Below are 25,757 nucleotides of genomic sequence, written 5' to 3' on the forward strand. Positions count from 1 at the left end.
TACTGTTCAGTGTGGAAATTCAACTTTCAGGGTGTCACTTACCACCATCAATAGCCCTAAATATTGAGTGGTTTATTTATAATCCCAGCATTAATCCTGATACTAAGGCAGCACTGTACTGTACATCAAAGTCCTAAGGGATAGAAAGCAAAGAAATTTTTCATGGGACTAGGAAACATTTGATATGACAAATACTTCATAAAATTAGAGAAGTCTTATCATTTAAAAGATGAATCACACTGAGTTGTAACTGCCCTGCTGTGCTTTGCATTCTGTCTGCTGATATCTGGTATTTCAAGTGTATATATCATCAACCTCCTTATCTGTACCTTACAATCTTTTTTATTTTTTTTTCTTTTGGTGTTGTTACAGAATTTTTGCTGATTCCTCATTTTTAAATTTAGTTTTGGAAGTGTGGGGTGGTTAATTTAAAGTAGACTTAAAGTAACATTTAAGCCCAAATTACTCTTTAGGGATTTCTGGGGAGGGAAGAGGAAAACTTTATTTTATATACTGTCTCTCCCTCCAAGAACACCAGGGAAAACAGATCTCTGGTACAAGCCACACACATGACAAGAAAAGATACTGTGTTTTTCTCAGTAATTTATCACCTTCTGTATGATGGAAAGCCTAGTTTTCCAAAAGAAATATCAGGAAGGGACAAAAAATACCCTGAAACAAACTCATATGTAGTACAGGTGAGGAATTCAGTGACTCAAACCCAAGCTTATTTCCTGTATTTCTGATGGACTTTGTTCTGCCAGTTACAGATTCTGATGGGGATGCTCAGGAATGACCCTGCTGTCTAACTGTTGCCTAGTTTGGGGGGCAAAGTTGTTATTCCATGACAAATCTGTTTAGATGTTTCATAACACATCTCAAATGAACACCATTTTATAGCTGTTTTCAGCCAAGCAAAATATGATATGTCATTGTGACTGTAACAGAGAACCATATTTTTAAACAGATGTCATTTTTTCTTATGATTTCTGTATTCCATTATGAATCACTGCTACTGGAGGGGGAGAAAAAAAAAAATCTCATCTCTAAATACAAAACCTCATACCTGGAATACACAGAGTTCTGGAAATAATAATAGGACACAGTAGTCCTCCTCCTGTATCAGCCTTGAATGCCAAGAGCTCTTCAGAGAAGAAAAGCTGAGGCCTTAGAAGATATTGCTAGGTATTAAAGATATGAATCTTTTTATCAAAAGCAGCATATTATAACACCAACAAAGCCTTTCAGTATAAACAAACAGAATTGATAGCATTGGGTATCAAATGATCTATAAAGTACTTTATTTCGTGTAAGATGGTTGTGGAGGTTTAATATCCAGGAGAAAGTCGTTATAAAATGCCATAATGTTGCACATAAGAGAGCTGCTAATTAGAATTGTCAATCAGAGATTGATCACTGCCTCATAAACTGCAAAAGATGCTGTGCATCCAAGCAATTGTGTTATCTTAAGGGGACAAGGAACTGCAGCATTCAGCTCGGAGCTGTCAGCAGGATTTCACAGAGTGAAGGTCTGTTCTATCCCTGCAGTCTGTGAGCAGCCTTGCAGAGAACACCAAGAGCATCCACAGCTTGCTGGTAAAGGAATGCTCTGCTGTAATAGAACAGATATTTGTAATGTCATTCCTTTTTAATATAGAAAAATATATTTGTAGTGATATGTTCACTCATCCATTTTTATTTTTTTTTTTTATTTCAACACGTACAGGGAAGATATTAATGGATAGATTCTTCTCAAAAGTCAGACCCCCACTGAGGGCACTGCATCCAGCTGGGGGGACCCCAGCACAAAAAAGACTGGAGCTGCTGGAGGAGGTCCAGAGGAGGCCACAAAGATACCCAGAGGGCTGAAGCTCTTCTGGTCTGTAGCCAGGCTGGGAGAGTTGGGGGTGTTCAGTCTGGAGAAGGCTCTGGGGAGACCTTAGAGCCCCTTCAAGTACCTGAGAGGGCTCCAAGAGAGCTGGAGAGGAACTTTGGAGATGGGCATGGAGTGACAGGGCAAGGGGCAATTCACACTGACAGAGGGCTGGGCTAGCTGGGATATTGGGAAGAGATTCTTCTCTGTGAGGGTGGGCAGGCCCTGGCACAGGGTGCCCAGAGAAGCTGTGGCTGCCCCTGGCAGTATCCAAGGCCAGGTTGGACAAGGCTTGGGGCAACCTGGGTTAGTGGTAAGTGTCCCTACCCATGGCAGGGTACGGAACAAAATTATCTTTATTGTTCTTTCCAACACAACCCATTCTGTGATTTGATAAAAGCAGCCTCAGGTGCTTCACCAAGGAAAAAAAAAATAGAATTTCATGCCATTTCCATGAATGTAAAGAAGAGAGGGAGAAGAATTTATTTTCTGGTATGGGAAATATGTTGTAAAAAAAGTCAGTAGCTACTACTTTCACCATAAAGTAAAAACAAATCTTATTGTTTATTAAGAGGAGTCTACTATGAAATTGTTCCTTCTGCTTGAGTTCTTGGTATTATCACTTTTATCTATGTAAATTGTGTCGTCAGAATAGAAAAGTGTCTCCTCAAATTTCAGGTATCCAAAAAGAAGCTAGTTACTGTGAGAGGTTTGGGATGGTAATGCCATGTAGCTACTGGGGGGCATGAAATTTCAAAATAACTGTGATCAAAATATTGATATTTCTCTGCATGATAATCTACTATCAATCCAAACTGTCTTTAGAGAGTCTGAAAGGAAGAAATTCTAGGAAATGAAAATTTTTTTACCACACCAGAAAACTCTGGTGTGATGATTCAATGTCAGCTTTGCTAAAGGGGCCAAAGCAGAGATCAGAGTTGAAGTTTGGTAGGAAATAATAAAATGATTGCCTTAAACTTTTGGAGGGTTAGGGAGCATTGGTGTATTCAAGACAAGGCAGGATCAGTCTGATGTCTTTGAATTGTCAATCAGAGATACTGATGCAAGTTGCCAACGTGGGGATCTGAGCGTTGCAGGGTAATTTGGGTAGGAAAGGGGCCCCAGCAGGTCTTGGGTCAGACTTCCTGTTCCACAAGGGCCAGCTCTGGGCTCTGACTCACTTGTCTAGGGCTTCCTCCACTTGGATCCTGCAAACCTATGAAGCTGGAGGTGGGCAATCTTCTTCTCTCATTTCCTGCTATCATGGGGGAAAAGGCTTTCTCTGAGTCACTCTTCCTTAGTTTTGAAAGATTAGAGTGATAAATGAAAAGATGGAGGTGATAGTGAGTCATTTGTGGCCAAAAATAAAATTGCTCTAGGATATTGTCTTGAAGAAAGGCAGTGAAGCTTACCCAGACCCCAGATTTATTTTATGACTGTTGTGACTAGCCATGGGAAACAATGCCTTGCACTTAAGGCTCATTTGTAGTGTTTTGCAAAGCAATTTTGAGACTGTAAGTGCTAGGAAGGTTAATTTAATACAGAGTTAACGAAGAGACTCTATAACTCATCCTCCCTAATGCTAATCATTCAAAACATCTTTACTTCTTAACTGACTACTGTCAATTACCATCTCTTGGAGATGCTGAATAGGTAATTTCTTGTATACTGATTCTTGTCAGTATTTTATAAAACAGCATCTCATTCAGAAAGCTTGAATTTGGAAAGAACAAAAAGCCCTGTTGGAACAGATGGTTTCTGTGACTGACGCCCTAATGCACAGTTTCAACTCTGTCTAGTCGCTTTAACAGGAAAGTGTTTTAAGGATTCACCAGTTGGCTTGTCAAATTAGCATCAGAGACTGGTTTGAATGTAAAATCATAAATCATTTGGTGACCTGAGGGTGGATGAAGTATTGGCTGAAAGGAAACTTTTAACTCGAAGAGAAGCCGTTCCCGTGCTCTGGTGCCACCTTTAAGTGGGAGGTTGGCCACGATGAGCTGACCTCTCCTCTGCAGGGTCTGCATCCTTTTACCATCAAGTCATGGAGCTGCCTACCGAGCTTCCATGGAACAGCAGCAAAGAAAAGATATTTATGAGTCCTTAATGCCAGGCACTATCCAGCAACTGCCGTGATTTTGACTCCAGGCCATCCTTAATGGAAGTCTCTTCAGAAAACCAAGTTGAACTGAACTGACAGTGGTGGGGTAACGTCTCACAGACATGTTCATTAAATCAATCATCAGATCCTTTGTGCTGCCTCCACCACTTTGTTCTCAGGAAATCTGACTTCTGTGTAAGCACTTGGCTTAGGTCAAATTCCATTTAAGTCTTTCTGTTGTGTGAAAAATCTTTAGCAGTCAAAGAGCAAGGAAAGATGCAGCAAAGGAAGGATGTGGCAAATCATCTACTTCACTGGTAAAGTGTTTACTCAATACAATTCTGAATTGTGAGTAGTGCCAGAAGATTTGTCTAAATAGAATGAGACCTGTAAGAAATCCTGCCTCTTAGGGGATGTAACTTTCCAATTCCTCCTTAATTTTGCAGACAATATTTTTCTGCCAATAATACGTGCCTGAAACGAGAGAGAGAGCTGTAGAAACTGGAGAGAAAAATAAATGTAGAGAAGAAGAACAGGGAAAAAGTTAGGGGTGGAGTGAAAAAGAGAAAATGTAAGCAAATAAAAAGGGAAGGGAAAAAAGGGCAAAATAAAAAAAAAAGTATTTCAAGTGATGGGAGATGCAGGGATGAGTAGGAGGTGGCAGATTCAAAACAAACAAGCTATGAAGTGTGGGATAAGCTTTGAAACTCCTGCTACAGGATGTGGGTAAAATCTGTACCCTCTCCATCGTTTTTTCACAGCCACTATTACTTCCATATGCTGTACATGTTCAGTTTAGGTTTCTTAGCAGAGAGAATATAAAAAGGCACAGAAAAGAGACTTTAAGTTCAAATAGAATCTGGACACATTGATTGAAGATGAATCCCCTGTGGGTGTCTTACTACTTGGAAAGCACATCTGGTGTGTCTTTGGGATGGGCAGGGCAGAGGCTTTGGCTTTTCCCTGCTGTTGGAGTTGGGATGTGGGATCTGGCACTGCTGCTCTGGGCCTCTGTGGCTGCTCCTATGTCAGGTAAGAGCCAGGCTGGCAGAAAACATGGCCAGTGCATGTTGCAAAAGAAACTTAGCTCTTAAAAAGTAGGATGCCAGCAGAGCCAGAAGATTTCCAAAGGGTTAATTTACATTTTTCTTTGCCCTTCTAATGGTACTGGTCCATGGCTTTCATCTCTCTCCAATCTTCCGAAAGCAGAGGTTTCCTTTTGCTGCCTTCTTTGTGACACTGCTGAAAGCCATCATTCTCCCTGAGCACACTTTGTCCTGATGGCTCCCCAGGCAGGCATTATCCCTCACCACTCACTATTTAGACTTATGCTCTGCTCAAGTATAGTTTTTACTAATCTCTTTCACTCTGAGGAATTCCTAATATTTATCTAGAGCATATGCAAGGATTTCTTTGGGAAGATGAGCGTGAGGTACATCTCTGTTCAGATGGGGTTTGAACTGCACGTTTGAGCTGCGTGAAATGGTCATTTGGAATGAGAGGCACTTGTAAAATTGCTGTTTGCCTGATGCCATAAGGCTGTGCTGGTGGGATTTACAGCACATCCTGGGCCTGTGCTGCAGGATGATCCCTGGCTCCTGCATCAGTCCTTTCAAATGTTTGGCTGACCACGGCAGAGGTGTGAGGCAGGACAGAAGAGTGGGTGCACATCCCAGGTTTAGGGTGGAAAGGACTCAGTCTCCTACTTTGTGAATTGTGGGAATCCAGGGCTTCCCTCTGGCTGCCCTGGCAGGTCTGGGACCCTGGCAGGGGTCAGGAACCCCCCTGGACAGAGCCCCCAGAGACACTGTCTGTGATCTCTGTCCATGGAAAAGAGTTTGCAATCTTACAGGATCAATTACCAGCTCTGAGTGTTTGATATAAGTAATAATTAAGTGTGGCACGGGTGCAAAAGTAAAATTTTAGGATTCTAGATTAGGGGTCCAAAGGGGACAAGATGGAGGAAATTGGGTGTGCCTTGTCCTTTTTCTCCTTCTTCATGCCCTCCATGTTTCACTGTGGTGTTGGCATTTTTCTGTTGGTTCAGGCTGGGGACACACTGTTCAACGTAGGTGACAGATATTGGCACGTTATTGTAAATCCAGCACAGGTAGTTTCTGGTATTTAATGTTTGTACCATCCCACTGAGGGCAGAGCCCCACACGCTGCCCTGCAGGACAGAGCTGCGGCAGGACAGCAGAACATGTTAGAGATGAACAGAATAAACAACCTTGAAACCAGCACAGACGAATTATGGCTTCTTCTTTGGCAGCGGGGCTGAAAGACAGAGACTTTCTACAATTCAGAATCATCAATACCTCAGATTCCAACAGTGAATCGTGGTTTTGCTTTTTCCCTTAGTAGACCAGTTCCCTTTTTATGCATCCTTTACTGAGGAAAACACTGTGTTCCAAGTTCTTTTCTCCCTCTTGTAGGCTTTTCCAGGTATGCAAGGTGTTGCCTTGCAAGTAATGGCCAAGCTTTCTTTTAGCCTAATTAATTTTTTTGGTCGGTGAGCTATTGAAAATTAATGAGCACATTACATGTGAATTTTAAAAGTACTCCTGCAGTGCTTTGCAAAATGTCACCCCTGCTTAGACTGAGAAGAATTTTACAATGCTCCAAATACACTGAAATGTATTCCAAAGTTCCATATCTAAAATGCAATCAAAATTGGGAGATTATATGTGCCTATAAAACAGAAATACTTTTATCTGCTGCTCAAAGATAATTTTATATAATTTAATATATAAGGGATATAATGATAAACTGGGTGCTTAATTTCAAATCTGAAATGATAAAACCCCACAAAATTTTGAAGTGAATAATCTGTGTAAGTTGGCAATTTGTAATCCTTTCTAGACACTTCTTTTTAGCCAGCATTGCATCACAGACACAGCTTATCACACATTGCATAAGGGAATTAAGTCAGTTTTACTGAGAGTATAGGGGACTATTTACCTCTCACAAAATTACAAGGTAATAAATACAAGTAATGTCAAAGTTTAACTACCCAAACCATTGTTAATTACCCATTTCCAGATGATTATTAGAAGAAAAAAGAAATAATAATAATAAAAAAATTACTTTTTCCCTGCATGAAGAACTTCTACGGAACTTCACGCAAGAATAGTATAAGAGTGCCTCCAAGTGGCATCTATCTAAAAATTAGAAAAACAGTTGAAGTAAGCTTTAGGAATTAATTCACAAAACCAAGCTAAACAAATCCTGCCTTTTTGGTTTATTTTTTTGTTTTGTTTTGTTTTGTTCTTTGTAGTCCATTTCTTTCTTTAGGTGTTTATGTGTACTAATTAGTGGGGCTTGCTGTGTGTTATTAGGAAACCACAAGAGAGCAGTAATCTAAATCACTGTTCTTAGAGGCTTATATTTATATCCTACCTTTGCAGAGGTCATCCTTAGATTAATTTTAATGGTTGAATTAAATTTATTCACACATCATGTCACAGCATTGGTGTTTCCTGGGAACTGCTGCTTTGAAGAAATTTTTTTTCCTTTGGTTTTATGGGGTTTCCTGCTAAAGGACCTCCAGCAGAACCAGCTTCTGGTCCACACCCCCCATGGGTTCTCTGCTGAACCCATCACCACCATGGATGTCCTTGCAGGGAGAAAGGGGAGACTTTTTACTGTAGGACTGGAGGTAAATGGAGAGACTCAGACAAAGGGAAGATGTCAAAAATCTGTGATCAGTGTTACCCTCACACAGGACAGGGGCTTTCATGGGCACAGCCATGTGCTGGAAAGCCCCAGGAAAAGAGAGAAGTGCATCACCCTGGGCTCGTGGAGTTCTGGGCTCTGGAGAGACTAAAGGACTCTCTCTCTCTTTGGAGGGACTAATGTGAGCCACACTTGTTCTGAAACTCATTAGAAAGAGAAGGATATCTTCAAAACCTACAAAAGAAAAGTACTTTTTGATCGCTGTGCAAGTGGCTGTCTCTGGAGGTTGTGGAGACAGCATCAGCCTGCTCAAAAAGGGATAGAAAAATCCATGGAAAGGAAGTCCATAAAAATATACTAATGGAAGGGAACAGGCAGAGATGTCTGCAATAAAGCCCCTAATCCCTGGATTAGGGACTTTATGTGGAGGTTGGAGAAGGCTGTGAACCACAGGAAGTCATGCAGGCTCTCCCAGCTGAATTTGATGGATCAAAGGTCTCACCTAGTAGGGAAATTTTTATTTTTTGCTATTAAAAGAAATTGCACCCCACATGTTGAAGACAATTTATTACAGAATGCTTTCTTTCCTTTTTTTTCCCTCTGTATTAGAAAATTTTTAACTGTAGTCCTGAAGTTTTAATCACCAAAAATGAAAATAACTCCTATAAAAGAGACTTTATGTGGAAATTTAAGAATAACACCAAATTATACATGGGAACAAACCCACAAGCTTAATGATCTTCATGTGTTTTTTTCCTACAGGTGTCTCAAGTTATTGTATCCTTTTTAAGAAGGAGATAACTTGATATCTAGGAGAAAATCACTCTCTAAGAAACCTATGAATTTAAATTATCTTGTATGATTGACAGATTTTAACACCCACAACTAATATGGAGCTACTTGATGGCAGACTTCACAGTTTACAGATAGATTAAAAGAAAGCAGAATATTTGTTCTTACTTTAAAGCAAGCCTGTGTAGCATATATCCAGCCTTCCTTTGAATAAGCAATCTGCTTTTGCGAGAGAAAACCCACTGATACACATTTAAGAAAAACAGAAAATAAAAATCAGTGTTGCAGTCATTAGTTTGTGGTTTTGTAGAGTCCTTTATAAAGACAGTAGCATTTAGCAACACCTATTTTTACAAGTCTGTCTACACATTAAAGAATGGGGACTTAGGTTGAGACATGCAATTAATAAGAATAATAATCCAGCCTAGGAAAACACAAGCACAAATATCCGGTGCTTGTAACCTGCATTGATATTTCCCTTTGCTCCAAATGAATGCCTGTTCTGTTTTTTCCTGACTGTATCCTGTGTCAATCCAAAGACTGTTGCTTTTTGACTTTTGTTTGTTTGTTTTGGTTTGGTTTGTTTTTTCTTTTTAAAGATAAATCATGTTTAGCTCACTTCGAGATTTAGGCTTGAAATACTTTCCATAGTGATTTGCAGCTTAGTAATCCTTGGAATGGCTTTGTTGGAGCAAAGAGCTTTGTCAGAGATCAGTCTGCAGGAAACAGAGATTTAAGAGACTTGCTGAAATAGTGGGAAAGTTTGGGAAAGCATATCTGAACAACCTGTCTGAGAGGAAAAGGGTAAAAGAGAAAAAGCACTGGCAGAATTCTCTCAGATCATAATATGCAGTTTATGCAGCTGGCACATAATTATAGAGTGGTTTTGAGGTTGGAAGGGACCTTAAAGATCCTCTAATTCCCATCCTCTTGCCATGGGCAGAGACACATTCCATTTATTCTAGAAAACTCCAGACCCTGATCTGTAGGAAGAACAGAGGGAGTTAAACATGGGCAGGCAGAACTGAGCTGGCAGGAGCTGAAGTGTGTTGGAAAGAATGTGTGCTATTTACCACTGTCATGGAGAGTACTGCCCCAAATTCCAAACATTTTTAAATTCTTTCCACAGAAAAATTGTTAGTAGACTCCTATTTTTGCCCATTGATTCTCTTAGTTCTTTTAAAACCTTAAAAGTAGTTTTCCTGTCTTTAGACTCCACTATTATTTGGGGTTTTTTTCCTGCTTTTCCTAATGAAGGGCCTTTTAATTATTTTATTCTTCCTGACCAGTGATCTGTCAACAAATATGAACAAATTATATCGTCTTAGCAGTATGTAATGTGTTCTGCAGGAATGTCTAAGTGCATGTGAGAGTGCATTCACTTTACAGATGTGCTCAGTTTAGCAAGAAAAGGAGAGTAAGCTCCATACCTGGTGAGCTAAACCACATTTCAAAATTCATCCACGGGAACACAGCAGTGCATCAACCAAGGAATGCTTAGAGGAGCACTCAGGTTTTGTGCAGGCACAAGCAAAGATGCAGTGGAGTTGTGATGGAACAGCTGCATCTGAGGCTCGATGCAGTAGATATTTTGCAAGGACAATACTATTTCTCTTGCAAGTTTTTAGGTGATTTCTCACTTCTTCCTTTTCAAGTCCCCTTTAACAAGTGTTTGTTGGTATCACCCCGTGGTCACAATCCAGGGAATACACTGGAGCCAGGATGGTGACACAGCTGATGGCAGTGGCCATGGCAATGGTCTGACATTTTATTTAAGACCTTTAAGCACAATGAATCATGAGAGCTTTGGGCCAGACCCAGCACAGCTGATTTAAGGCGATGGGATTTATGCCCCTGTCAGCACTTGTCTTGGTATGCCTGGAAGGACAAGAATTTTCTCTCTCTGGATTTGGAATCTCTTTGGATTATTGTCTAATTCAAATTACTGCAGAAAGAGAGAGAATCTGTTTCTCAGTGGTTAGAAAACAGGAGAGACAAACTACCCAATTGAAGCTATCAGATTTTGCCCTCTAACCTATTGTGGAAGAGGGAAGCATTTTTACCATGTCTCAAAGAAAAAAAAGCAAAGAAATTTTTGTGATAGTTGCACATCTCCAGCCACTAAGATCATTACTCTGGCTTTTAAACATCTTTATTTCAAAAGCTTGTCTGCTAACTACTCGTACCTCCATAATCTTACCAGAAAGTAATTGCTCAGAAATGCTTTAGGAGGGAATAATTCAGAATTAGGTAACTAGAGAACATCTAGAATTCAGAAGTATAGAATGAGTTTAATTTTTGTTTTGTAGACGAATTGATTTTAAGTCATAGTTTGGAGAAAGTGTTGCTTGTAGCTTTTCTGCTAAAAATTATGAAATGATATTGCCAGCATGATTCAGCATTAGTCAGGAGAGGCATTATTGCCAAAAAAGTGACTCAGGCTCTACCATGTGTTAAAGTTACAGAGGAAATAGGCCTGTAATTCTGAAATTCCACTTAGAAATACATTAATTGACAGGCCATTGGATTCAGAGATATCTTTTTTTTTTTTTTCTTTTCCCCCGGGCAAAAAAGAAACTTAAAGATTAGTTAAAAGTATAAAGAAGTAGTTAAAAATAACCTTATTAAAAATGGTTGTCCCTTAATATTTGGTGTTTTAAGATGGTTTCATGGCCAGGATAAAGGCAAATCTCTAAGTGTAGGAACTAGCAGCAGGTGATTGTCATTCTTCCAGATTTTCTTTAGTGATCTGTTCTCTCAGAGGAAGAATCCCCATTTCTCCCAAAGAAAGCAGTGACTCAGGTCAGTCTCTCCCTGGATTATCCCTGTTCCTCCATGACGGTCAGTGGGAGTTTCAGGCCTGAGATTTCTCTCCAGCAGTACCCTTGACTTCAAGTGAAGTTTGACTTCATCTTCCCTTGTCTGTCCAGCCCCTTTGTTTCACTCTCAGGAATCTCTCAGGGATGAGGGCTGGGTCTTTTCCCTGCCATGGCAGAAAGATTCTGGCAAAGTCAGATGTGGCTTTTGCAGAGTTTTGGAGGCAGCACTGAGATCCAGACTGGTCTGTCACCTCCTCTCTCTTTAACAGGAATTACTGGTATTTTAAGGAGTCCTCAAACCTCCTACCCAGGTTTTGTCTTGTTTTTATCAGGTCTGTAGAAGATGAAAGGTTCATAGGTTAGAATCACAATCATTGACATCACAAAAGATCTCTAAAATCAGAGTCCAGTCATTAATCCAGCACTAAGTTCACACTAAACCTTGTCCCCACGTGCCACTTCTGTCATTTGAGCACTTCCAGGAATGGTGATATCCCTGCTCCTCTGGGCAGCCTGTTCCTATTCCCCCTATTCAGAAGACATCTCTTCCCAAAGAGAAATCCACTCGAGCAGTTTGCTTAGGCAGTCCCACACATTCCATGCCTTCCCATATCATCTCTGCTCTACCAGTTTGTGACCATCTGCTTGTGCTGATTGAATCTATATTTATTTGTGTGTGTTTTTGTTGGTGGATCCATCTCACACAGGCACCTTTTCCTGAAGCTACGCCCCCCAAAAGGCGGCAGCAGGCGCCTCGGTTGTTGAGATAATTCTCACCCACCAGTGTGGAGGAAGAACTGGTCCTAGTCCGTTGCTATAGCAATTTTCAGAGGTGTGAATGTGGCTTAATAGTGTCATCCTGGAGCACTATAAATCTAAAGTTATGCCTGCCAAACTATTACATTCTGAAAATTCCATACTAAGGGAGTTAATAAAATTGATATGTGTGCAAATGGCATTTATAAGTTGCACATTACCAATACTGTGCTCGGTCCCGTTCCAATAAAAATCAGTTGCAAAACTCTCGTTGACTTTATGGTGTTCAAGATGAGGCCTAACATCCAGCTGTGATTAAGTATGCAGTCTTGACAATTCAATGAAGAAAAGATAAAAAGCAATGTTCCTATGGAAAACAAAGCTCCTTTTCTGTTTATCAACATATGTGTTCAAAATCTTCCATCGTTTAATAATACATCAATAATATCATAAAATGGAAAGGTAAAAAGCAAGTGTCAAGCTGAAATCTTTGATGCATAAACCTGTGCAAGGTGATGAAAACCAGAGCCCAATATAGCTGTCTAATAAAATCTGCTAGGTGTATAAAATATGTGTACTTCTCTACTATATGACTTTATAATTAATGCTTAATCATTTATTGTTATAATTAGCATAGTTAAATAATAGTCTTCAGCAAATTTGTAAAACATCCACTGACAACGCTCCTGCAGTTTTTATATATAAGTCTAGTGAGACCAAAAGGGATTCAGAAACATGTTCAGCCGTGTCAGTTTTAAGGCAAATGCAAATCACTTCAATTATTTGGAAAACTATAATATTATGTGCTGTTTTTGTGGAAGAGGAACAAAAGTGAGGGCACAGTACATTAGACTGCTACGTCTCTGCAGTCTGTTTATAAACAGAGAGCCCAACCCAGCAGAAATAGGAGAATGAGATGTTTTTCTTCTTCTCTTGTACGTAGTTTTTAAGTAAAAGAGAACTCTGTTGTATTTCTTCATAGCTAAGGGAGGTTACTCCTTGTTAGTCCCTTTAGAGTGACTGTTTTCCCTGTATGGGACTCAGAAATTTGCCCTCTGTAACTGAGGTGCTCAAGGGTGGTTTTCCCTCTTTATGAAGTTGCTGGTACTCACCAGAGTGCTCCCAGCAGTGCTGTGAAAGCAGCCCAGGCTGTGCTAAGGCACAGGGATAGGTGGGTAGGGATAGGGATTTGCTGGAATTAATGACTATTTTCTGTAGCTTTATGGGTAGAAAAAGTTATTTGTGTTCTTGCACAATGTGTTCAGTCATTTTTCCATAAAGTGAATATTGCTGTGTCACTAATAGAAGTTCTCAGCTCATAGAACCGTAGAAGGGTTGGTGTTGGACAAAATCTTAAAAATCATCTAGTTCCAATTCCATGCCATGGGCAGGAACAACTTCCAATAGTAAATGCAAGACTTGGGATTTTAATTTAAGAATCTAAGAAAAACCAATTGTATCTCTTTCTGCAAAGCATCCTACCCCACATTGCAGCTTCATCTTAAACTACCAGACAACCAATATATTTATTATGTATCAAGGTCATTCTTATTGCAGAAATCAAAGACTTTACATTAAAGAAAAAAGAGAAACTGAACGCCTGAAATATTCTGAACATATACTTTTTAATTCTATGAACTAGATCCTGTCTTTTAAAATTATCTGTCAATGCATCATGGTTGATTTGCAGCGCTTGCTTTTCAGGGGATGGAAATTGAGGACATGGCTCTTGTTGCAGTGGAAAATGAATTCAGGAAAGAACGGCAGGAAGCAAGGGGGAGAAATGCTGTGACCACCAGTCCTTCAGCAGGGAGGTCCAGGGTTACCAGAGTGGGGGTGCCTGCAGCACAGAGTGAGGAATTCATCTCAGGAAACCTTGAAAGTTTTTGCAGCAATTTCAGCAGGAATTGCCTGCCAGGTTGTGTGGTTTAGTTCGTGCTCTGCAGTTCGTATAAATAACACAGATTTGCTTTCATTTAGTTTCCCCTTCTCATCCTCTTTCTTCCCATGTAAGTACAAACCTCAGTCTCACTTTATTTCTCCAGAAAGGGTTGGAGCTCCTTTCCAGCAATTATTCAGATGTGAAGCAGTTCAGCATAGCAAAATTCAGCTATAAAAATAACAGCACAGACAGGAAAAATATTACATGATGGATTCTGATCTCCTGTGTTTTAACATTAATCACAGTATTGATTTTAACAGGGATGACTTCTCAGCATAGTGACTGTAGCTGATTTTCTTCCTCCTTATTTTACTGTGGCTGATTAGTTTCTGTCTGATGTCCAGTGTAGAACCATCCTCTGGAGAGATCACTTTCAGAAATACTTCTACTTTTTTCTTAGTAAAATAATTACTTGAAGAGATTAGACCTAATAACTGCAGTCGAGTCAGCTTGTGTTCTTATTGGATTATTACGTAAAATTAAAAGATAGCAAAGTCAGGATATATTTATCTAAGAGGCCTATTCTATTGCATACCCATAAACTGTAGATGATTTCAGTCCAAATAATTTGGGAAAAAATGTTGCAGGAAAACATCAGGCTGTGATGTAGGTCACTTTTCCGTTCATTCACGATCCTTGTTCAGCCTTCCTTTTTTTTTTTTTTTTTTTTTAAGAACTTTCTAGGAAATGTCACAATCTGATTCACTATTGACTTCAGTGGTGCTGCTCAGAAATTAGATTGCTCAAAATCTTTATGTTTGAGCTGGAGCTGGATAATCAGATACTGCTGTCTGCAGGTTTTGTTGCAGCTTTACCTTTGGCCCCCGATGTTTCTTCATTCCCTGAACCCCACTGCTGTTCAGGAGAACTTTGGGGACAAATGTCACAAATCAAATGCCCAAGGCTGAGGGAGGGATGCAGGACATGTCCTGTCAATGGCACTGCCAGCTTAAGCTGAGTGCAAGCAATGATTTCTGTCCATGTGAGATTTGCTGATGTGTATTAGGGTAAGTTTGTGCCAAAAACCTGTTAATCCCCCCCAGAAAGAACAGGGAACAGACTGGGAACTGGGAGAGCTGAGAGGGTACACAGAGCCATGCCAGATCTAGCAGTGGGTTCTGGGACAGCTCCCCCATCTCTAAATGTTTACATCTCCATATTTAGAGCAGAAGATGACTGTGAAAGTGATAGTTCTTCATACATAAACTACCAGAGTTTCAAGTCCTTTATCATAAGAATGACCACAACCCACTTCAGGGAGGTGTATTTTAACATTATTAAGGCTGCCCATCTTTGTTAGCTCTTCTGCTGCCTAATCACCATTCTCGATATTCCTACAAATGTGTCTTGGTTTCCCTGAACTGGTACTTTAACCTCTGGAAAACTATTTTTCTTGATCTAATGTGCAATTCTCATTCCATCAGGCATGACTGGGCTTGACTTTGTGACCTCTTGACTGCAGTAAAATCACAATAGTAATGCTTAATTACACACAGGGTTGAAAATGTATTTTTAAGATTTGCAGGCTGTTACTTTCTCAATTTAAAATTTATCAGACAATTAAAATAATTAAATATTCAGTATCTGTTTAACTCAATGGAGAGGCTGGGCCTACTTAACAGACTTTATTAAGCTCACGGGTCAAAATTAATTTATTAAAACTACTCAAGGCAAAAGATAGTGTCCTGTAATACATCTTAATGCTGGTCTACAATGAAGTCACATACAAGATTTCTAATTCAACACTTACCAGCCTTTAGAACATTGTTTCAATCCATTTTACTGAGTAAATTTGACTGGGGAAAAAAATCAAATAACAAAGACAAATTAGTTGCATCTTCTGTTAATCATCGATTATAAATTAGACATGCTAGCTCAACTGAAATGTCTCCAAGGGTGTGAGTATTAGAGTTAATTGTTTAATTTGGAAGGGAGCTGGAAAGTTTGTTTCCATTTCTACTGGTTGTAATCCTCTGAGATTAAGGTGTTTGGACTGTCTCTTTACTCAGTGAGTGGCACTTTCAAACACTCCCTGAATTCATGGGACACTCTTTAGAGAGGAATGGGTACCTGGACAGCCAGAGTGTTTTTTCACTCTCCTGTTCACTCTCATTTCTTGGCGTATTCTCCATGATTATACTTCTTGCATAGAATTATTACACAGAAAAAAAAGCTTAATTTCTGTTTAAAGATACCTCATTGATTTTTTTTCAGTCTTCTTGAAAGTTCTGCACAGGAAAATTATGCTTTAATTTTGTGTTACTGTATGCCTAGCACTGTGGAAACCAGGTTCTTGGCTGATAGCCCTGGGTGGTACTGTGCTATAAATTTAAACACATACTTTGTAAATAGATAATTTCTATATATAATATACTAATAATTTGGAAATTATATAATTTTTACAATTGTTAAATATTATAGTAATGATAATTGTTGTAATATTTTATATTATTTAAATTTACATAAGATCATAAAATCTTTTGGGTTGGAAAGGACCCTAAAAATCATCCCATTCCACCCTCTGCCATAGTCAGGGACACCTTCCACTCTCCCAGGTTGCTCCAAGCCCTGTCCAGCCTGGTCTTGGACATTTCCAGGGATCCAGGGGCAGCCACAGCTTCTTTGGGCACCCCTGTGCCTTGTCAGAGCAAACCCTTCAGTTCTTTTATGTTTATATGTTTTTATGCAATATAGAAAAAGTATATTTTATAATTATAATATTTTGTAATTGTTACAATAATTTTAAACCCTTTTAGACATGGTTTCTTATAGCTCCTGCTTCAAAGACTTGTTCAGTCTTCCTCCAATCTTTTAATTAACAATGGAAGGCAATAGGGCTCTTGGAAACATTACTGGATGCATGTGGAGAATTCATCTGGAAAATTTTAATGACAAGAGTGATAGTCAAGTGTGTAAAAAAACTTGGAGGAGTCTTTAATGCAAAGAGATGGTAGTGAATTTGTTGACTCAAGAGCTCAGTCAGGGGAAGCAGAGAAAGGGCAACACCAACTCAGTGGGAAACTCATGGGACAGACCTTTTCCTTAGCATTTGAGATGAGAAAATTCTCTGAGGAATCTTATGAAGAGCATTTAGCTCTGTGAATCCCAGAGGAACGGTGCAAAAATAAAAAAGAATTGTGAAGCTCAGGAAGAACAGGCAGCAGTGAGAATCAGGAATATTATTTAAATGAACTTTACTCTTTGGTAAATAGCAAAGTTTTCCCCTTTTCCTCTGCTGTTTCTGGCAGAGTTTAGATGAGTGTAGGTTGACGTGAAATCTGAGTGTGCCGGCCTGCCAAGAGGCACCACTTCTAACTTTTGACAAGGCACATCTCTATAAATGCTATGTATTTTTTAAACAGCTGTATAATTAGGACAAAAACCATTTGGAGCACCATTTATTCTGCTGCATAGCTGGAGGCACATGCCACCCATTAAACTCTGGGAAGGGGCTTTGTTCTTGTGAAGCGCAACAAACCAGCAGATTCCAGGAAAGCCACAAATTTTGTCTGATTGACATCACGTTTAAGACTTTTTTCCAAATATTTTTCTGTTCTGCAAAATAGAGCTTTGGTTTTACAAGTGCTTCTCAAACTCAGCCTGTAATTGGAAGATGCTGAAAGTAATGAAATGCATTTTTGATGAGCTGTTTTTACAGTTTTCACAGTGCAAGGGGGAACACGACCTGGTGAAGGTGGATATGGCTGGAACAGGTGGGTTGGGGTTAGAAGCTGCAGGTGACAGCAGAGCCAGCTACAATTAATCCTCTAAAAATGGCTGATATTGAGGCAGAAGGCATTTAAGTGCATTATTTAAGTGCTTAAACTAAGAATAAAGTGAGCACATGTTTAATGCCATGCACAGACACCTTCCTGGGCTGGCGCCTAAACTTGAGCAGAAAAGAAATTAAACATTAAACAACGCTTCTAATGGCAAGAAATACTGTCCTGGATGAATCAATATAAATATTGGAATAGTCATAGTCAATATTCACCAAGGCTGGACACTTTTAAGAATTGTCTGGACAGAATGCTGGGCCATTTCTAGGACAGGTCTTTGCCAAGAAAGGTCGGACCAGATGATCCTTGAGGTCTCTTCCAACCTGGTATTCTATGATTTATTTTGGCTTTTCAAATTATTATAATGATCAGAATGAACAAGCAAGTTTAGAAAGTGTAACATATCAGTGCTATGATAAATTGGATGGGCTTCAGAATATCTGGTCAGCCTTTCTGGTGATTTATGAATGCCAGAGGCCTAATAACTGAAAGAAATTGGTTGAGTCTTTCTATCTGATCATGTTTGCTGTGCTCTGTGGTTTAAAATAAACTGTGTATTTGTATCAGGATTACAAAACATTGAACTAAGCACAGAGATAAATCTATGTTGATGTAATTTGCCTCCATTTTTGGCCATTTTCCATGCAAGCTTTTCCAACTCAAAATCCCATAAAGGTTTTCTACCACAGTGCATACATGCTTACTTTTGTATCACATTAATCTTTTTTAATTGTGTATTTGAAATGTACATTTCACTCTGACACTCTAATCACCTCTAACAGCAACAGAAATATACCTATAAAACAAGCATGTACGATAGAAAAAATGATAATGAAAATGAGAAATGACACTACAGGTACCTGAATCTCCTCCAGTGTATGTGCTCAAAGTTGGTAAGCTGGGTTTTACCCAAGCTGTGAATGATACAAAATAAACTGAGTGGAAGATTTTGCTGCATTTCTGATAGTGAATATCACGATTACATGATAATTAGTCAAGATTTAGTCAAAGGACTCAAAGGTTTGATACTGCTGTTTTCTTGAAAAATATATTTTTCATAACTTCTTCAGGAATATTTCACTGGCAGCTATGCACTCCATCCTAATATTTTTTGCATATAAATATTTATATGATATTAAGCAATATCTGAATTATATTCAACCTACCACGGTGTACATTCTAGTGGAGTGCAAAATATGTGATTCAATATTTAAATGAAATTGTATCTTTATAAACCTTGGGAAGGTGTATTAAAAAAAAAAAAAGAAATTAAATTTACTACCAGAGAAGGGTTAGTTTGGGTCACTTTCACCTGTTGTAAAATTGGAGTAGTTAATAGTCCTCTGTCTAGACTGGAAAAAATCTCTACAATAGTGCTGAACTCTGGAATGAAAATTACATAATTGCAGCTAGGAGATATTTTAGTCTTTGCAATGTAGATGTTGCAAAGTCAACATTAAAATCTGATGGCATTGTATCTTCTTCCGTACTTCTTAAATGTTGAGGATTTTGCATAAAGTTTGCATTCATTTTTATATATGCCTCACAATCTGATATGCTCTGCCACTTTTCAGGAACTGAGATTATTTCTACAGTCTCATGAAGATCGGCCCCATATAATCATGTCACACCATAACAGGTCTCCATAAGATGTGTTACTTCCACTTTTCTGCACAAAGTTGAAGCTGATCTCCTCCGTAAATGAGACACAAAGCCTCCAGGAAATCAAACTGAGCAATCAAACACTTAATAAAAAATGTATCATGGTACGTCAGCCTATGTTATCAACTTGGAAGAAAAAGCAGTATAAAATGCTCAGACAATAATGATTTTCATGCATATAAACATTAATGCTAACTTCAGCCTCATTGTACTTCTGAGATGTTTAAAGCCTTTTACCAGATTAAGCTTTCTTCAAACCTTTCTGACAAACCTTTCTGTTAAAAACCACACGAGTTGGTAAATGATTATGAGCAAACAGATTGTGAATATGGAGTGAAATTAGGTCATATGATAGATATCTGTTCCGTGCACACTTGTAAATATTTACAAGCCATTACCTATATGTGTGCATTATATATGCACACTTGTGATATTTACAGTATCACAACCTCACTGATAGGTCCTGGTCACTGGTACAAGGTGATTCCAGATATTCCTGCCCCCCATTTGCAATTATTTGTTTTAAAACAGAGAAAAGAGCAAGACATAATCTCTCAAAAGGATTTTTTACCTTACTTTTCAGTAGAAGAGTCTTTCTGTGTTTCTTCCAGAAAGGAAGACAAGGACAAAGCATTTAGAATATAATGTGGTGATTTATGATAAAAGCCCCCGAGAAAATAAACAAACAAACAAACAAAAAACAAGCATGCATCTCCCAACAAAAAAAACAAGCAAACAAACCCCCAAAATTATTTAGCTTGCTTTGTCAGTGAAAAAGGGAACTTTAGTCATTTAAAAGTCATTGTTGCTTTTAATCATATAAATTCCACAAATATGAAATGTGAATATCAGATTGGTACTTCTCTCTCTCTCATCTCCTTAAAATATTTCTCTTTAGTGTCAGTTTATTTTCAGATTTTGACTTTAATTCCCATTATTTTGAATTGTTTATGAAAGGACTACAACCTTCTCCAATATATAGCATATATTTATGTGTATAATTTAGATATACATTTATAGCAATGAATTTACAGAACTGAGTCATATGAGCAACAACAAATTTATCTTTATATTTGCAAAGTAAATACTCTGGGTTTATAATATTTGCCTGCTCTGTAATAGTTTATTGAAGCACAAACAATTTGCTGATCTTGTCAGGAAATGGCTAAAAATGTTTTAAACAAAAGACGTCATGATGATGCTTTAGGACAGCATGAGAAATCAGTATGAAATTAATACATTTTTGTATTCTGTACATGACTTTTACACCCAGCCCATCCCATGGTGGCCCTTAACCTTTGCTGATCTGTGGATAACAACTGTGACGAGGAAAAAAGGCATTTTAATTTCTTTTCATTTCCAATACTCAATGATGATGGCCAGCCTTAAAAAACAAAAGATTAAAATAAAGACAAAAAACTTATGTATGACCCATGTGCTGGAAGGTCATTTTCCTCCTTAATACAAGGTTTAATTTCCCTATGTTTAGTCAAGCCAAATTCTCAAGGGTATCCATGGAAGTTTAGTCCTAGTGAGGATCTAAATTGTAGTAGATATGCCCATGCATAATATTCAGTCTTGCATCAACTTTAATGCAGTGTTTTATAGTGCAGTTTTTTTACAGGATATAGTTTAGTTAATGTGATAAAACATTAAGTTAATGCTCTGCTCCTCAGAATTTATTTTATAACTGTTTTTTTGTTAAAAAAAAAAAAAAAAGAAAAGTCACTTTACAAGGATGTGAAACTTGAAGCGCCTGGCTTGGCAACTACATTTAGGATGGCCAAATATCAGTGGCCATCAAATGACTGGTGGTAAATGTTGCTTGGAAAATACTTGTTTTACAAGGAAAAAGAACTGTACAAGCATAAAAGTTGCTTTCTAATGCATTGTTTGTTGTACCTGGCAGCACTTTGATGCCTGTCAAGCAGCCCCTTACAACAATAACACCCAAGACAACGTGAAGTGAACAGGTACACCATTAAAGCACTAATAAAGTTCCCCTCTCTTCATTAATGTACCTTGTAATAGACCAGTTAGAAGACAATTTGTTCTTTCTTTCATGCAGATAGTTCTATTAATGGAGCAGAGAGAATGATGACAATTTAAAAGGTACACTAAAACATTCTGATGAATATATGGGCTGAGTGGTGCTCCTGTGGCTGGGATGTGAAGGAAAATAAAACATTCATGTTCTTGGTGTTGCAACTGCTACGAGTCAGTTCAGCTCTTGGTCCAGGTGGGTTTAGATATTTAGCAAAATAAACTTACATTGCCAAAAAAATATTTCCACTGTCACTGTACAGGTACAAAAATTATTTGAGTATTAATGCAGACTCAAATACATAGAGCACATTGGTCTTAATTCCATCCAGGTCAATACATATTCAGTGATGTGCAAGAGTGTGGGGTTTGACAAATCATTTCTTCCCCACACAGTTCAACATGTATTTCATCACATTTGTTCACCATGAATACATGGTTCACTATGTATTCCATATTCTCTGTGGTATTTTCGTTATCCAAAGCTAGAGTCTAAGCAGGCTGTACAGGAAAGACAGATATTTAGACAGTGATTCAAAACACTTCCATGAGATTAAACCAAGTTAACCATGTGAGGGAGAGCCTGTGGAAGTACAATAATTGACTGGGACTATCCCAGTGACCAGCCCAGTAGGTCATTGAAGGTTTCACTTACTTTTGAATATAATTTTGAAGTAGTCATTCCGAGTCTCTCCATTGTGAATTTCTTAGTTGTGAAAAGGAAGCTTATTGGGTGAGTTCTAGCGGTGTTTTGCTGATTAACATTTAGCCTAATCTGGAGAGGGATTTGTATGCATAATATAGAACTATTTGTACACTTAAAATTCAGCACTGGCTTTATTATCTAGCTCAATCAGGATTAAATAAGTCAAAGTCTAAGTTCTTATTGACTGTAGGTAAGTTTGGATCAGGACCTACACTATCATCACCTCTCAAACTTCTTGAAAGGTTTTAAGAATATCATTGAATAGAAATTAAATAAGAATAACTTTGCGGTGCTCTTGGTGTTAGATCTTTTGTGAGTCATCTGCTCATCAGGATAGGCCAAATCAGGAAGGAACCCTGCAGAGATAAAGCTCTCAAACTGTGATAGAGTGTGCAGGCTGATACCAAAGACCTGCATAAAGAGTTGTGCAAAAACCTAAAGCACTTTCCTCTGGGATTTCCTTCCAGGAGATAAATAGAGAAGCACTGGTGGATGGATGAAGGAGCTGTTTCACCTGCTTATTCTCTGAACAGCCCTGGTGCAACTCAGTACCTCAGGAATTGCTTTGGAAATTTAACACTTAGTGATCTCAAGCTAGCTGGAGGAATAAATTCGTCAACATTCCAGTATTTCCCATTTTATATCATTTTCCCTTTTGGAGAGTTTGGACACTCAGGAAGAGCCTTCCATGAGTCCTTTGGGAAGCAAGTCCTCCTCTGAGAGCTGAGCTTTTCCTCTGCTTTTATGTTCAGAATTACAGTAGGACCTTCCCTCCCTCAGCCCCTGTTAGAACATAACACAACCTACTAAATAACATACTAAGTAATCTTTTTACCTTTTTTATAATTATTAGCTTCTTTTTTCCCTAGAAAGAAAAGCTCTATGGAGGTTTAATCACTTTCTATTATATCTGATGGTTCTTAGAGTGATTTTTGTAGACTGCTATTGCAGTTTCATAGTGTCCTATTGATTTTGTTTGTCTTAAGGGCTTTCCTACCAAAAGATTGTATATAATACAAAGGACAATAAAAGAAATTGCTAAGCAGTAAGGATTATTATTCCCTGTGTTTACTGCTGTACCAGCTATATGAAAACAACCCAGAAAAATAGGCTGAGGTAACAAACTTATGACCACTGGAATTTGTAATATTTCCTGTGTAAATGCATGATGACCTCCAACTGCCTGGGATGGTAAAATCAATAATAAGAAATCCACCCACCGTTTATTACACTGAAATTGTTATGCAGGTTATATATTAAGAGAAGGTTTCATCTGCAGTGTAGTGTATCATGTTACATAGCTGGACTTTTCTGAAAGCACCTATCATATCTGTGGGGGTATTATATTACTCTGGCATAATAGCATTGCACTAGCAATCCAAATCCAGTATTTTTTTCTTCTTAGAGGCTATATTTATGGCCAAAGTAGCCACAATTTTCTTCACATAAAATATGAAGTGCAATCTAATCTTTCTCTCCTGACAGAAGAGTATTGTAATTCTAATCTTTCTCTTCCTGACAGAAGGGGATCATAATTCTGTTCAGTCCTCAGCCATTCTTTACAAAGATTAATGATGGAATTTTGGAAAAAAGACAATAATTTATTTTGAAAATAAAACTGAACAATGTTTTCTCAGTTATGAAAGTAATTGTACCATGGTAACAAATATGACTGCCACCCTTCCAACTTTTTATAGTGGCACAATTAATTCTTACTCAAGTAAAGAATCCCACTTGGTGTGGACTAGCATCAGTCTTGGATGTAACAAAGATGATTTTGTGTTTCTTTTGCAACAGATTCTTCTTGGATAGGAAATCCTTGAAAACTCTTTGTTATTCATCAGTTTATGATTGATGACATTGATGAAATTTAGAATTTGCAATGTCACATGAATTTATAGACTTGAGCGTGGTACCACTGACAGAGCAACAGAACTCAGACTGACATCAGTGATGCCAAGGAAAAAGGAACTTGGAATCTGAAAAGTGATGAACACCTCCAGTTTTAAATATGAGCAATGAACGTCCTCCACAGATCTATCCAGGAAGTTTAGCAAACATAGAGTGAGCAAATAAAACAAAAATAGTTAGATATTTTTGAAAATATTGTTCTTAGTATGAAAATATTCCTTTGAGTATCGTATGAAAAAAAGAATATTTTTTTAAATTGTTGATAGGGCTTTGAAACTTTCACCCAGCTAATACATGGAATGTACAATACAATTAAATAACACATTGAAATGCTAAAGAAAGAAGAATAAGTTCTTTTAACTAGAAGAAAATGCTACATTTACCTATGGGCTACAAAATTTAAACCTTTGTGGTGGTTGCAAGTTATGATGTACACAAAATAGGCCTTTTCAGTTCCTCAGAAAAGGAAGTAGGGAAAATTTAGTTTCAGAGTTCAGTATCCAGGGAAAGAAAGAATAAAGCAGAATGGAGAAGTAGCAAAATGACCTCGTTTACTGAGATAGAAATGTGCTGTTTACTCTTTGATGTAAGGTATCTCCTCCTCCTTTCAAACCAGGACATATTTCTTATTTCCAGGTTTATGAAAACAAATAAGAAGTGGGCAGGAAAACCCAGGTATTACATAACCTGGAAAAAGGAAAAAAACGCAGTTTCATAAAAAGAGTTGTTGATCAAAAAAGTTTAATTCCATTCAGAATATTCTCTCAGAAATATTGTGGCACTTGGAATTTTTGCTTTTGAGGGCCTCATTGTAGTCTCTGAATAAGGTATAATTCAGTTCAAGAATCAGAGGCATCAAGATGATATTACTATGGATTTATACCCATTTTCTTATCTCTCTCATTTTTTTTTTTAATTGGGTAATTGAATATCTACTATAACCAAACAGGTATAAAAGGTCAGAGCATGAGTTAGTCTCCTCTTGGGACATTTTATTATGTGTCCTTGCAGCTTTTAAGGATATTTCCACTATGTTTAAAGAAATACATCACTAACTTGGGCATCAGCCATTTATTTTTGCGGAATCTGCCTCCTTGGTTTGTCCTCCACAACACAGCAGGAAACCTAGGCTGTTGTTTGCCTACAAAGGAACTCTGATAAATAATGTTTGCTGAATTTGCTTGTTGCAAGCAGGAAATGCAAAATGAATAAAGTATACAGAAAAGGAAACCTTTAGAAATGAAGATTAAAATATGGCCTGAGGTTAATGATGTATTATCCAATGTTTCTTTTCTTTCACTAACTCATATCTTGGCTTGCATGCGCTGTAGTTATTGAAATTATAATAGAAGGAAATATTTTGGTGGAGAAATTATTACCAATATTTAGATTTAGAGGGAATGCAAAGTATAGCATCAATTTAAAACTCATTAAAATTATCTTACTACTTTATTTCTTTTACAAAAGGATTTGGGCTGGATTAATTATAGCACGACCAAATGTAGAAACACCAATGCAATGTTTTGCTGATATTGTCCTTTATAATTATATACTAAGTCTTGACTTCTGATACTCTTCTGAAGTTTTTGCTTTGAATCATTGCTTTAGTTTGTGAACTCTGTAAGTAAGAATATACTCATTATTACTATGCTTCTTTCTAGGAAAGAATTCTCAGAAAGACAGCGCGTTGTTATTTAT

Source organism: Taeniopygia guttata, chromosome 7 (genome assembly GCF_048771995.1).
Source record: "Taeniopygia guttata chromosome 7, bTaeGut7.mat, whole genome shotgun sequence".
Taxonomy (NCBI): Eukaryota; Metazoa; Chordata; class Aves; order Passeriformes; family Estrildidae; genus Taeniopygia; species Taeniopygia guttata.